The 13,825-nt window shown below is 45.8% G+C and overlaps 1 protein-coding gene across 5 annotated transcripts in view; it reads right to left on the bottom strand.

Moving 5' to 3' along the window:
- Positions 1-13,825, bottom strand: part of IL11RA (interleukin 11 receptor subunit alpha) — a 209,516-nt gene that overhangs the window by 104,453 nt on the left and 91,238 nt on the right. For 4 of the 5 annotated variants that reach the window (XR_010909354.1, XM_067464704.1, XM_067464702.1 and 1 more), the window contains exon 2: positions 12,137-12,215. The gene's annotated coding sequence lies outside the window, so the exon portion shown is untranslated. Of the gene's footprint in view, positions 1-12,136; positions 12,216-12,353; positions 12,454-13,825 lie in introns of those variants that run through there. The other variant, XM_067464703.1, reaches the window with a different exon arrangement.

Consider the following 13,825-nt stretch of genomic DNA (forward strand, 5'->3'; position numbering starts at 1 on the left):
AATATGGAAAATCAAACTCAAATATACATATGCCACAGATTTAAAGGAAAGCTGGGTAAAGATCTTTTATAGGTGGTATCTTACGCCTGAGATACTAGCAAAAATTAACAAAGATAGGACCAAAGATCGTTGCTGGAAGTGTGGCAAAGAAAAGGGCGTGTTTTTCCACATGTGGTGGAACTGTAAAAAGGTAAAAAAATATTGGTCACAAATCCACAAGATGATAGAAAAAATGTAAGATTTGAACTAAGACCAGAAATACTACTATTAGGAATCCATAATCTCAAGTTAGAAAAGAATGAGCTACAAGCTGGGTAGATGCGGGAATGATGCCGTGGATGTAGCGTACCTGGATTTCAGGAAGGCCTTCTTTGACAAGGTCCCCCATGACCTTCTGGCAAGGAAACTAGTCCAATGTGGGAGAGGCAAAAGTACGGTGAGGTGGATCTGGAATTGGTTAAGTGGACGAACACAGAGAGTGCTCACTAATGCTTCCTCTTCATCTTGGAAAGAAGTGACAAGTGGAGTGCCATCCGTAGGGTTCTTCCGTCCTGGGCCCGGTCCTGTTCAACATCTTTATTAATGACTTAGATGAAGGGCTAGAAGGCAGGATCATCAAGTTTGCAGATGACACCAAATTGGGAGGGAGAGCCAAGACTCCAGAGGACAGGAGCAGAATTCAAAACGATCTTGACAGATTAGAGAGATGATGGGCCAAAACTAACAAAATGAAGTTCAACAGTGACAAATGCAAGATACTCCACTTTGGCAGAAAAAATGAAATGCAAAGATACAGAATGGGGGACAATGCCTGGCTCGAGAGCAGTACGTGTGAAAAAGATCTTGGAGTCCTCGTGGACAACAAGTTAAACATGAGCCAACAATGTGATGCGGCGGCAAAAAAAGCCAATGGGATTTTGGCCTGTATCAAGAAGAGCATAGTGTCTAGATCTAAGGAAGTAATGCTACCCCTCTATTCTGCTTTGGTTAGACCACATCTGGAATATTGTGTCCAATTCTGGGCACCACAATTCAAGAGAGATATTGACAAGCTGGAATGTGTCCAGAGGAGGGCGACTAAAATGATCAAGGGTCTGGAGAACAAGCCCTATGAGGAGCGGCTTAGGGAATTGGGCATGTTTAGCCTGAAGAAGAGAAGGCTGAGAGGAGATATGATAGCCATGTATAAATATGTGAGAGGAAGCCACAGGGAGGAGGGAGCAAGCTTGTTTTCTGCTTCCCTGGAGACTAGGACGCAATGGAACAATGGCTTCAAACTACAAGAGAGGAGATTCCATCTGAACATTAGGAAGAACTTCCTGACTGTGAGAGCCGTTCAGCAGTGGAACTCTCTGCCCCGGAGTGTGGTGGAGGCTCCTTCTTTGGAAGCTTTTCAGCAGAGGCTGGATGGCCATTTGTCAGGGGTGATTTGAATGCAATATTCCTGCTTCTTGGCAGAATGGGGTTGGACTGGATGGCCCAGGAGGTCTCTTCCAACTCTAGGATTCTATGATTCTATGATTCTATGAATGAGGATAAATTATTTTTTTACTTGACAACTGCTGCTAGGATGGTATTAGCTAGAGTGTGGAAAACGGAAGAGATACCAACAACAGAACACTGGATTGGCAAAATAATGGACATAATGAATATGGACATTTTGACGCAGAGAATCTCACAGATCTACAAGAAACCACAGAGAACGGACTGGAAATGTGTAATAGAATTCATCAAGGAAGAGAACCAAGAGATGTATACAATAGATCTATAAAATAAACCCAAGAGAATGACTCATGAAGAAGGGAACGATCACCCTGAGCAAATAAGTATTTATTATTTATTTATTTATTTATTATTTACTGTCCTTGTATACCGCCGTTTCTCAGCCTAATTGGCGACTCAACGCGGTTTACAACAAAATATACAGTGCACAGTATACAATTAAAACCGTAAAAAACATAATACACAATATTACACGTAAATCACAATCCAATACATCTCCTAACTAAAATCGTGGTCCAATTGCATCATCCATATTACCAATCCGTAATCAACACATTCAATTGTACCGAATTAGCCAAATGCCTGATTGAACATCCAAGTTTTTAGTCTTCTTCGGAATACCATCAGCGAGGAGGCTGATCTTACCTCCATGGGAAGGGCGTTCCAGAGCCGAGGGGCCACCACAGAAAAGGCCCTGTCTCTCGTCCCCGCCAGCCGCACCTGTGAAGCAGGCGGGATAGAGAGCAAGGCCTCCCCAGAAGATCTTAGGGTGCTGGTGGGCTGATAGGCCGAGATACAAATAAGCTTTAATAAATATTAAGAGAAGGGACAGAAGTTGGAAGACTAAATATGTATTGATTGAATGTAAAGCATGTAGAATTAAGAATACTTGTACCACCCTGGGCTAACCTGGAAGTACCCAACCCTCACCTGCCACTCCCCCCTCCCCCTCCACACCCCCCCTTCGCTTACCTTTGTAGCCCCCTCCTTCCCCATACCCAACTTATCCCTTCTGTTATTACCCCTTTAAACCTTCCCCCCTGTCTCTGAATTTTGTATGTTTAAATAAAATAAAATTAAAAAAGTAAATAAAGTTCTGACTAAAACCCAGAGTGGATTCATAGCTGCTCTCTGGAATTATTATTTGTTTATTACATCTCTATGCCGCCTTTCTCACCCCGAAGGGGACTCAGAACGGCTTACAAGATATATATATACATACAATATATTATATTATTAGCATAGTACAATATCAGTATTATATATTACTATATTGTACTATACCAGTGTTTCTCAACCTGGGGGGCGGGACCCCAGGAGGGGTCGCGAGGGGGTGTCAGAGGGGTCACCAAAGAACATCAGAAAATGCACTATTTTATTTATTTTATTTACTGTATTTGTATACCGCCTTTCTCAGCCTTTCAGTCATGGGGTTTCTGTGTGGGAAGTTTGGCCCAATTCTATTGTTGGTGGGTTCAGAATGCTCTTTGATTGTAGGTGAACTATAAATCCCAGCAACTACAACTCCCAAATGTCAAGGACAATTTTCTCCAAATTCCACCAGTGTTCACATTTGGGCATACTGAGAATGTGTGCCAAGTTTGGTCCAGACCCATCATTGTTTGAGTCCACAGCGCTCTCTAGATGTAGGTGAACTACAACTCCAAAACTCAAGGTCAATGCCCACCAAACCCTTCCAGTATTTTCTGTTGGCCATGGGAGAACTGTGTGCCAAGTTTGGCTCAATTCTATCGTTGGTGAGGTTGAGAATGCTCTTTGATTGTAGATGAACTATAAATCCCAGCAATTATAACTCCCAAATGACAAAAGCATTTTTTGAGTGAAGGACATACATTGGGTTGTTAGGTTTTCTGTTAGTCATGGAGGTTCTGTGTGGGAAGTTTGCCCCAATTCAATCATTGGTAGGGTTCGGAATTTAGGTGAACTAAAAATCCCAGCAACTACAACTCCCAAATGTCAAAGTCTATTTTCTCCAAACTCCACCAGTGTTCACATTTGGGCATATTGAGAATGTGTGCCAAGTTTGGTCCAGCTCCATCATTGTTTGAGTCCACAGTGCTCTCTGGATGTAGGTGAACTACAACTCCAAAACTCAAGGTCAATGCCCACCACACCCTTCCAGTATTTTCTGTCAGTCGTGGGAGTTCTGTGTGCCAAGTTTGGCTCAATTCCATCGTTGGTGAGGTTGAGAATGCTCTTTGATTGTAGGTGAACTATAAATCCCAACAACTACAACTCCCACGGGACAAAATCAATATTCAATATTCAGTATTCAAATTTGGACGTATTGGGTATTTGTGCCCAATTTGGTTCAATGAATGACAATACATCCTGCATATCAGGTGTTTACATTACTATTAATAACTGCAGCAAAATAACTGTTATGAAGTTTAGGGTTGGGTGGGACCCTAGAGGTCATCTAGCCCAACCCCTTTCCTAATGGAAATATCCACGTTATCTTTCACTTGCTCACTTTGGATAAAGAAAAATTCCATACTCCAATAACCAGGCTTTTCCTATAGTTCTCTTAATGTTTTAAGAACTAAAGCAAGCCCTTTGGAATCTGCTCCGGTCAATGTCTGGGATGTGTCTCTACATTATCCGATGACGGCAATTTGGTCCCACTTCATAGATACATTCAAGGCAGTCCTGGGATTTGTAGTTTGACAAAGTTCACAGAATCTGTCCTCTGCTCCGGTCAATGTCAGGGATGCGTTGACATTATTCAAAGACAGCAATTTGGTCCCACTTCATAGCTGCATTCAAGGCAGTTCTGGGATGTGTAGTTTGACAAAGTTCACAGAATTCTTTGCTAAAGAAATCTCTACTTAGTTCAGGGGACTTGAGAATTCTTAGTCTCTCGCCAAACTACAAATCCCACCTGTAGTACGGTGCCATGGCAGCTAAAGTGGTATGAAACTAGGTTAATTGTGCAGTGCAGATATCCATGATAAATACAGGGCAATTCAAGTCCAAGGAGCAAAAACGATTGAGGCAAACATATAGGAGTCACGGATCTATTAATAGCACATGTGCAAGACACGCAAAATAGAACAAAGGTCAAATGCAATTGTTATTATTGTTTACAGCTGAAAGACAATAAATCAGAGCCAAGATAAAACAGGAGGCAAAATGGCATAAACATTCAGACAATTTCAACAAAAACCAACAACCCACTATGATCCTGAGATAAGAGTTCCTGCTTAGCCATAGAGACCTATTGGAATGCTTGGAAGAGTCACTCTCTCAGCCTCACAAGAGGACAACCGCAAAGCAGCAGAAAGTCCGAACAGCTATCAGATCTGTATAAGATGTCGTGTGTTTCTCTGTGAGTTTGTGCTTGTACCTTCTGGAGCCTATTGCTTGTACTTGGCTCTTTTTTGGCCAAATTGTAATAAAGCTCTGAAGTTTTGCCTTCAACCTGGAGAACGTGTTTCTCTGTCCTGGCTGATCTGGTTTCGCAGATGCTCACCAGGCATGGACCTCTCTAACTGCGGTCCTAACTGAAATCTTTTGAAAGAATCTTGCCAAGAAAACCTTGTGATAGGTTCACAATCATAAATTTTATTTATTTATTTATTTACTGTCCTTGTATACCGCCGTTTCTCAGCCTAATTGGCGACTCAACGCGGTTTACAACAAAATATACAGTGCACAGTATACAATTAAAACCATAAAAAACATAATACACAATATTACACGAAATCACAATCCAATACATCTCCTAACTAAAATCGTGGTCCAATTGCATCATCCATATTACCAATCCGTAATCAACACATTCATTGCACCGAATTAGCCAAATGCCTGCTTGAACATCCAAGTTTTTAGTCTTCTTCGGAATACCATCAGCGAGGAGGCTGATCTTACCTCCATGGGAAGGGCGTTCCAGAGCCGAGGGGCCACCACAGAAAAGGCCCTGTCTCTCGTCCCCGCCAGCCGCACCTGTGAAGCAGGCGGGATAGAGAGCAAGGCCTCCCCAGAAGATCTTAGGGTCCTGGTGGGCTGATAGGCCGAGATACGTTCGGATAGGTAAGTTGGGCCAGAACCGTTTAGGGCTTTAAAGGCCAACGCCAGCACTTTGAATTGAGCCCGGTAGCAAATCGGCAGCCAGTGGAGCTGGTGCAGCAGAGGAGTTGTGTGCTCCCTGCGCTTCGCTCCTGTTAGTATCATGGCTGCCGACCGTTGGACTAATTGGAGCTTCCGAGCCGTCTTCAAAGGCAACCCCACGTAGAGAGCGTTGCAGTAGTCTAAACGGGATGTAACCAGAGCGTGGACTACCGTGGCCAAGTCAGACTTCCCAAGGTACGGGCGCAGTTGGCTTAAAAGCTCACAACAACAACAGCCTTATAAACTATAAAAATATGCATATCAATAATAATAATAATAATAATAATAATAATAATAATAATAAATAGCAAAAAGAGCCTTCCATCTCTCAATGAGAAGTAATTCGAGCAAAACATAAACCTAATTTGTACTTTGCACATAACTGGACAATCAGAAATAAGTTGGAATTATGGGAGTTGAAGTCCAAAACACCTGGAAGGCTGAAATTTGCCCATGCCTCCTTAAGTCAATCAAGGGGTCATCTGCATACCCACGTCATCATCCTCTTCAGTTTCATGCCCTCCACGTGGGGCCAAAGTTAGCACATGCCTGAGCTAAATTAATGCATTTATACCATATTTTAAAATATCAATAATAATCAGCAGCAGCAGCATCATGGCAAAAAGAGCCCTGAACTATCAATGAGAAGTAATTCGAGGAAAACATAAACCTATTTTGTACTTTGCACATAAACGGAGAATCAGAAATAAGCTGGAAGTAAAGGATTTGCTAATTTCAACACCGTCTCCATGCTGCAGAATCATTGCAGTGAGAAGACTGCAGTGAAAACAGTCATTTAAAATCCACTTAAACACACAGAAACTGAACGGTCTCTTGTAAAACTTCAATGATAGCTGAGACATGCCAATGAAAGTGGTGTCAAACTGCCTTCGTTCCATAGTAATAGACCAGGAATGGGCAAACTTCAGCCCTCTGGGTATTTTGGACTTCAACTCCCACCATTCCTAACAGCCTCACGCCTCTTACTTTAACCCCTCAGTCACTTAAGTGTTGGTTATGGGCCCAGCACTCAGCTTAAGTGGCTGAGGGGGAAAAGGAAGGGGCCTGAGGCTGTTAGGAATAATGTATAAATATGTGAGAGGAAGCCACAGGGAAGAGGAGGAAGCAAGCTTGTTTTCTGCTTCCTTGGAGACTAGGACACAATGGAGGAATGGCTTGAAACTACAAGAAAGGAGATTCCATCTGAACATGAGGAAGAACTTCCTGACTGTGAGAGCCGTTCAGCAGTGGAACTCTCTGCCCCGGAATGTGGTGGAGTCTCCTTCTTTGGAAGCTTTTAAACAGAGGCTGGATGGCCATCTGTCAGGGGTGATCTGAATGCAATATTCCTGCTTCTTGGCAGAATGGGGTTGGACAGGATGGCCCAGGAGGTCTCTTCCAACTCTTTGATTCTATGATTCTATGACATGAGAGCAGCCTCCCACAAGGATGATAAAACATGAAAACATCTAGGCATCCCCTGGGCAACGTCCTTGCAGACGGCCAATTCTCTCACACCAGAAGCGACTTGCAGTTTCTTAGGTCGCTCCTGACATGACAAAAAAATGGCAAAAAGAGCCCTTGATGTCTCGATGAGAAGGTTTTTGAGCAAAATATAAACCTGCATTCATTCCACAGTGTAAACCAGGCACGGGCAAACTATGGCCCTCCAGGTGTTTGGACTTCAAGTCCCATCATAGCAATGTAGCAATGTCCAAAACACCTGGAGTTGGCCCATGCTTGGTGTAGAGATCTGGCTGAAAGAGAACGTCAGCTAATAAGAACGCCACTGATCACGAACTTAGCTTCTTCTTACTCAGAGCTTGGGAAAGTTACTTTGGGGGGGGGGGGGACTCAAACCCCGAAACCTCTTGGCCCGCAGGTCTCCTTGGAAGCTTGGTCTCCAAATTACAACTTTTTCCAACCGCGGCTTTTACTAGAAACGAGCTCTGGAGGAATGTCTGGAATGAGGCTGCCAGCATCCAAGTCTGGTGTGACTTGGTGGTAAAGCCGTGAATCAGCACGCCTCTGCAGAAGCGCATTGGGACTGAAGGGCCAGTCCATGCGCTGGAGAGGCATCCTTCCCAGGAGCCCCGGACAAGCATTATTCACGTGTTTAGCATTTCGGGATGGCTGCAAATACACTGCTGTCAACCAGGCTGGAACTGCTTCACCTTCTATCCATGTGACGTTAATAACACTCTGAAATACGATCTCCGTTCCTGAGTTGTAAATGTCATTTCCTAATTGGTTCCATCATAAAAACACGGGGAAAGTTTACTAAACTGCAAAAACTTTTGTCTTTGCAGGAAGGACATCATCCCGCAGCAGCACATTTTGCAATCGTTTTGCAAGGAAGATCTTGTCATTGAGTCTCAGCCAATTCAACATAGTTTGTGCCACAAAAACGAAGTTTCCGAAGCAGAACAACTACTTTCAGAGTAAGCACAACACAATTAAACAGGAAATAACACTTTCCAACCAGGAAGAGATTTATGTTCAAATTTTGTTGCATAGTGCAAGTCAGCAGTTCTCAACCTAGGGGGGTCAAGAGGGGGTTTCAGAGGGGTCACCAAAGACCATCAGAAAACACAGTATTTTCTGTTGCTCATGGGGGTTCTGTGTGGGAAGTTTGGCCCAATTCTATCGTTGGTGGGTGTGCTGGTACGGCCGTACCAGGAGCTCCAACTTTATTTGCTTTGTATTAAATATTTGGTTGCAGTCCTGGGTTTCAGGGACTCTGCAGATAGGTGGCTTCTTTGGTTGCAGTCATAGGGCAAGTCACCTATCCATCATCGTTAAGTTTTGGTTCCGTTCCTCGCTCAGGGCAATTGGGAAGGGAAGGGAGCCATTTTTTAGTCAGTCTCAGCAAGGAAAGCTAATGTACAGGGCGTGTGCAAGCTTCCCCTCTACAAAAGCTTCAACCCTTAAGACTTTCCGGGGGAAAACAGTCTTAAGAGTCTCCAAAGATTTCCAGGGAAACAGCCCTAAAGACCAAAGAACTCCAGCTGGAGAACATCTAAGCCTTTACTGGTAGTTCCACTCGGTGCTTTGGGACGCAGTTCGACCCGGTAGCGGAGCCCACATCAGTAAGGGTTAGATTACAGTCAGCCTGGGAGAAGTTAAAAAGGTGATTTTCCTTTAAAGTAAAGAAGAAGTTATTGAAGACAGTTGCCTGTCCTTCGTGGGCAAGATTAGGAAGTCACCAGTTGCAATAAAGCTTGGAAACAATTGTTTAGCTTTATTGAAGACAAGAGAAGTCTTTGATTGTTCATTAATAAAAGACTTTGTTATACTTCACAAGCCATCTAAAGATCATTTGTGGTGGAAAACCTCTGAGAACTTCTCCTTGGGCCCCCTGGCTTCCCGCTGGGCAAAAGATAATTATTTACAGGCCCAGCACACAACAGAACAGTGGGCTTCCAGGGGCTCTTTGATTGTAGGTTGTATTGACAAGCTGGAATGTGTCCAGAGGAGGGCGACTAAATGATCAAGGGTCTGGAGAACAAGCCCTATGAGGAGCAGCTTAAAGAGCTGGGCATGTTTAGCCTGAAGAAGAGAAGGCTGAGATGAGATGTGATAGCCATGTATCAATATGTGAGAGGAAGCCACAGGGAGGAGGAGGGAGCAAGCTTGTTTTCTGCTTCCTTGGAGACTAGGACGCAGAACAATGGCTTCAAACTACAAGAGAGGAGATTCCATCTGAACATGAGGAAGAACTTCCTGACTGTGATAGCCGTTCAGCAGTGGAACTCTCTGCCCCGGAGGGAGTGTGGTGGAGGCTCCTTCTTTGGAGGCTTTAAACAGAGGCTGGATGGCCATCTGTCAGGGGTGATTTGAATGCAATATTCCTGCTTCTTGACAGAATGGGGTTGGACTGGATGGCCCATGAGGTCTCTTCCAACTCTTTGATTCTATGATTCTAGGTGACTGTCAAAAGCATGTCATCCGCAAATAAGCTAATTTTGATTTTGTTGTCCACTCCCATTCCCTGTATTTCTTTATCCTTCCTAATTGCAGAGGCCAATAATTCCATAACTAATATAAATAGTACCGGAGAAAGAGGGCAGCCCCGCTTTTCTCCTTGCATGATACTAAAGGGTTCAGTACTTGAATCATTAATTATAACTTTAGCCCTGTTTTCTGAATATATTTGTTCTATTATATGTTGGAATCCCTCTCCAAAACCATATTTTTAAATTAATGAGGAGGAGATCAAGCAGGAGACGCCAAGACAACAATGAATTGGTCTGCTAAAAAGAAATGTATGGTAGTACATTTTGCAATAATCATGAAATGTACAGATCTACGATTGATGACACCTGGCTTGAAAACAATCCGTGTGACTTTGGAATTTTAGTAGAACCGCTTTGAGTTCCAGATAAAGTGGGGTATAAATAAATCTATATAAATAAAAATGTAATATTAGTTTGTGGGATAAACACAACTAAAAAACCACTGGGCAAATGGACTCCAAATTTGGACACAAGACACCTCTCAGGCCAACAAGTGACCATCACTCATAAAAACACTGAAAAACACAGCAGAAGGGATTTAAAAGGCCAAAAAAGCAAAAAGATGCTACAGCGCATGTGCAGAAATAACTCCCTCGGCAAACAAAACACACAATAGCATATCCACACTCTCTTCCGGACTACAGCTCCCAGCATCCCCTAGAACAGGCCCTTTAGGGGAGGAGGATGATCCAAATGCCCTGCTTCCAAGTCGCAAGCTTTCTTCCACTTGGATTTCTTTGAGAGCATCCCAATCCCTGCATATTTCCAATCTCCTATTCCTGAACTGCAACTCCCAGCAATCCTCCAGATAGATAAGATTGATAGATAGATTATATAGAGATCGATAGGTAGATAGATTGATCAGGAAGACTGTTGGGAATTCCAGTCCAAGAATAGGTAGAGAAGGGAGAAGGAAGAAAGAGAAAGGAAAGGAAAGGAGAGGAGGAAGGGAAGAGGAAGAGAAGAAAGAAAGGAGAGAATGAAAGAAAAAAGGGAAGGAAGGAAAGACAAAAAGAAGGAAGGAAGGACAAAAAGAAGGAAGGAAGGAAGGAAGGAAGGAAGGAAGGAAGGAAGGAAGGACAGAAGGAAGGAAGGAAGGAAGGAAGGAAGGACAGAAGGAAGGAAGGAAGGAAGGAAGGACAGAAGGAAGGACAGAAGGAAGGAAGGAAGGAAGGAAGGAAGGAAGGACAGAAGGAAGGAAGGAAGGAAGGAAGGAAGGAAGGACAGAAGGAAGGACAGAAGGAAGGAAGGAAGGAAGGAAGGAGAAGGAAGGACAGAAGGAAGGAAGGAAGAAGGAAAGAAGAAGGAAGGAGGGAGGGAGGGAGGGAGGGAGGGAGGGAGGGAGGGAGGGAAGGAAGGAAGGAAGGAAGGAAGGAAGGAAGGAAGGAAGGAAGGAAGGAAGGAAGGAAGGAAGGAAGGAAGTCAAGGCAGGAGTCAACAGTGTGATGCAGCAGCTCAAAAGGCCAATGCAATTCTAGGCTGCATCAAGAGTGCGGGATCAAGAGAAGTTGCAGTCCCACTCTGCTTCTGCTTCCTTCCCAAATGCATAGAAAGAGAAAGAAATGCGTGGATTCCTCTCCAATGTGAGCACATGTTTAGCAACACTCTGACTCAGCCCCCTCTTTCTTGGGAGTGACCCCATTGACTCAGGGGTCCCGGCTCCTGGCCGAGGGAAGCGTGACTCAGAGATGCCTTTGGGTTGCCTCTGGAATCTCCCAAGTCCTTCCAATGAGGTTGGCTTTCCCAAGAAGCGTCTTCCATCCACGGTATGTGGGAACGTAGGAACGGACACCTCAACTCAGACCCAAAAGGACCTTTCCTCCAGCAAGCATGCAGGACACAAGAAGCGCCTTCCATCCATGGCATGTGGGAACGTAGGAACTGACACCTCAACTCAGACCCAAAAGGACCTTTCCTCCAGCAAGCATGCAGGACACAAGAAGCGCCTTCCATCCACGGCATGTGGGAACGTAGGAACTGACACCTCAACTCAGACCCAAAAGGACCTTTCCTCCAGCAAGCATGCAGGACACAAGAAGCGCCTTCCATCCATGGCGTGTGGGAACGTAGGAACGGACACCTCAACTCAGACCCAAAAGGACCTTTCCTCCAGCAACGCGTGCAGGACACAAGAAGCGCCTTCCATCCACGGCATGTGGGAACGTAGGAACGGACACCTCAACTCAGACCCAAAAGGACCTTTCCTCCAGCAAGCATGCAGGACACAAGAAGCGCCTTCCATCCACGGCATGTGGGAACGTAGGAACTGACACCTCAACTCAGACCAAAAGGACCTTTCCTCCAGCAAGCATGCAGGACACAAGAAGCGCCTTCCATCCACGGCATGTGGGAACGTAGGAACTGACACCTCAACTCAGACCCAAAAGGACCTTTCCTCCAGCAAGCATGCAGGACAACACATCTAAACGATGACCCTTCCTGCCTTTGAATGGCAGCCCACCGTCCCCTCTGGTTCTGCCACGTACCTTCAAGTCCTGCTCCTTCTGCCTGGGCGGCTGGCTCTGCAGTTCCCCATGGCCTTCCAGCTACCAGATCCCAAAAACTCTGCAGAAAAAAAAGAGAAAGAGAGGGGAGAGGGGGGTTAGGCTTGAGGCTGGCTGCATCTGGAGAACACTCCCACCGCGTGCCCCCCTTCCCCCTCCCCTCCTTCTGTGGGCCCCCTTCTCTCTCTCTCTCTCTTGCCGTAACCCGAGGAGGCTCCTTGGCAGGCTGGCCAAACAGCAAGGCTCTGTTAATGGGGGCGACCACAGCCAGCCAACACCACCACCCCCTTCTTCCTCCTGCCAGCCTTCCCAGTGATGGGGAAGGAAGGAGGGAGGGAGAAGCCTTCTCGGGTTGCCCCCTCCCCTCTCCTCCCCTCTCCCCCTTCCCCAGCTCTGGCAAGTCCCAACCACACTCCACCGCCGGAGGAATTCCTAAAAATAATGTCAGGAGCAAAACAGCTTGTTAAAAAGCAACTCGGTGGCTGGGGAAGGGAAAGCGAGCAAAGAGGGACCCAGAGGGAGGCTCAGGACAGTGGTCAGCTGCTGGAAAGGGGCACGGTCCAAAGACACAACTGTCAAGCCAAGTGGTCAGTGCAGGTCAGCAGAGGAGAGGAGCAAAAAGAGCCACTGCCATCATATTTATCCACCTTTCTCAGCCCAAAGGCGACTCAGGACGGTGGTCAGCTGTTGGAAAGGGGCGCTGTCCAAAGACACAACCACCAAGACAAGTGGTTAGCGCAGGTCAGCAGAGGAGAGCAGCAAAAAGAGCCACTGCCATCATGTTTATTTATTTGCCACATTTATATACCACCTTTCTCAGCCCAAAGGAGACTCAGGCCAGTGGTCAGCTGTTGGAAAGGGGCGCTGTCCAAAGACACAACCACCGAGCCAAGTGGTCAGCGCAGGTCAGCAGAGTAGAGCAGCAAAAAGAGCCACTGCCATCACCTTTCTCAGCCCAAAGGTGACTCAGGACGGTGGTCAGCTATTGGAAAGGGGCGCTGTCCAAAGACACAACCACCAAGCCAAGTGGTCAGCGCAGGTCAGTAGAGGAGAGCAGCAAAAAGAGCCACTGCCATCATATTTATCCACCTTTCTCAGCCCAAAGGCGACTCAGGACGGTGGTCAACTGTTGGAAAGGGGCGCTGTCCAAAGACACAACCACCAAGCCAAGTGGTCAGCGCAGGTCAGCAGAGGAGAGGAGCAAAAAGAGCCACTGCCATCATATTTATCCACCTTTCTCAGCCCAAAGGCGACTCAGGACGGTGGTCAACTGTTGGAAAGGGGCGCTGTCCAAAGACACAACCACCAAGCCAAGTGGTCAGCGCAGGACAGCAGAGGAGAGCAGCAAAAAGAGCCACTGCCATCATGTTTATTTATTTGCCACATTTATATACCACCTTTCTCAGCCCGAAGGCGACTCAGGCCAGTGGTCAGCTGTTGGAAAGGGGCGCTGTCCAAAGACACAACCACTAAGCCAAGTGGTCAGCGCAGGTCAGCAGAGGAGAGCAGCAAAAAGAGCCACTGCCATCATGTTTATTTATTTGCCACATTTATATGCCTCCTTTCTCAGCCCGAAGGCAACTCAGGCCAGTGGTCAGCTGTTGGAAAGGGCGCTGTCCAAAGACACAAACGCCAAGCCAAGTGGTCAGCACAGGTCAGTAGAGAAGAGCA

This window comes from Anolis sagrei, chromosome 2, assembly GCF_037176765.1.
Source record: "Anolis sagrei isolate rAnoSag1 chromosome 2, rAnoSag1.mat, whole genome shotgun sequence".
Classification (NCBI taxonomy): domain Eukaryota; kingdom Metazoa; phylum Chordata; class Lepidosauria; order Squamata; family Dactyloidae; genus Anolis; species Anolis sagrei.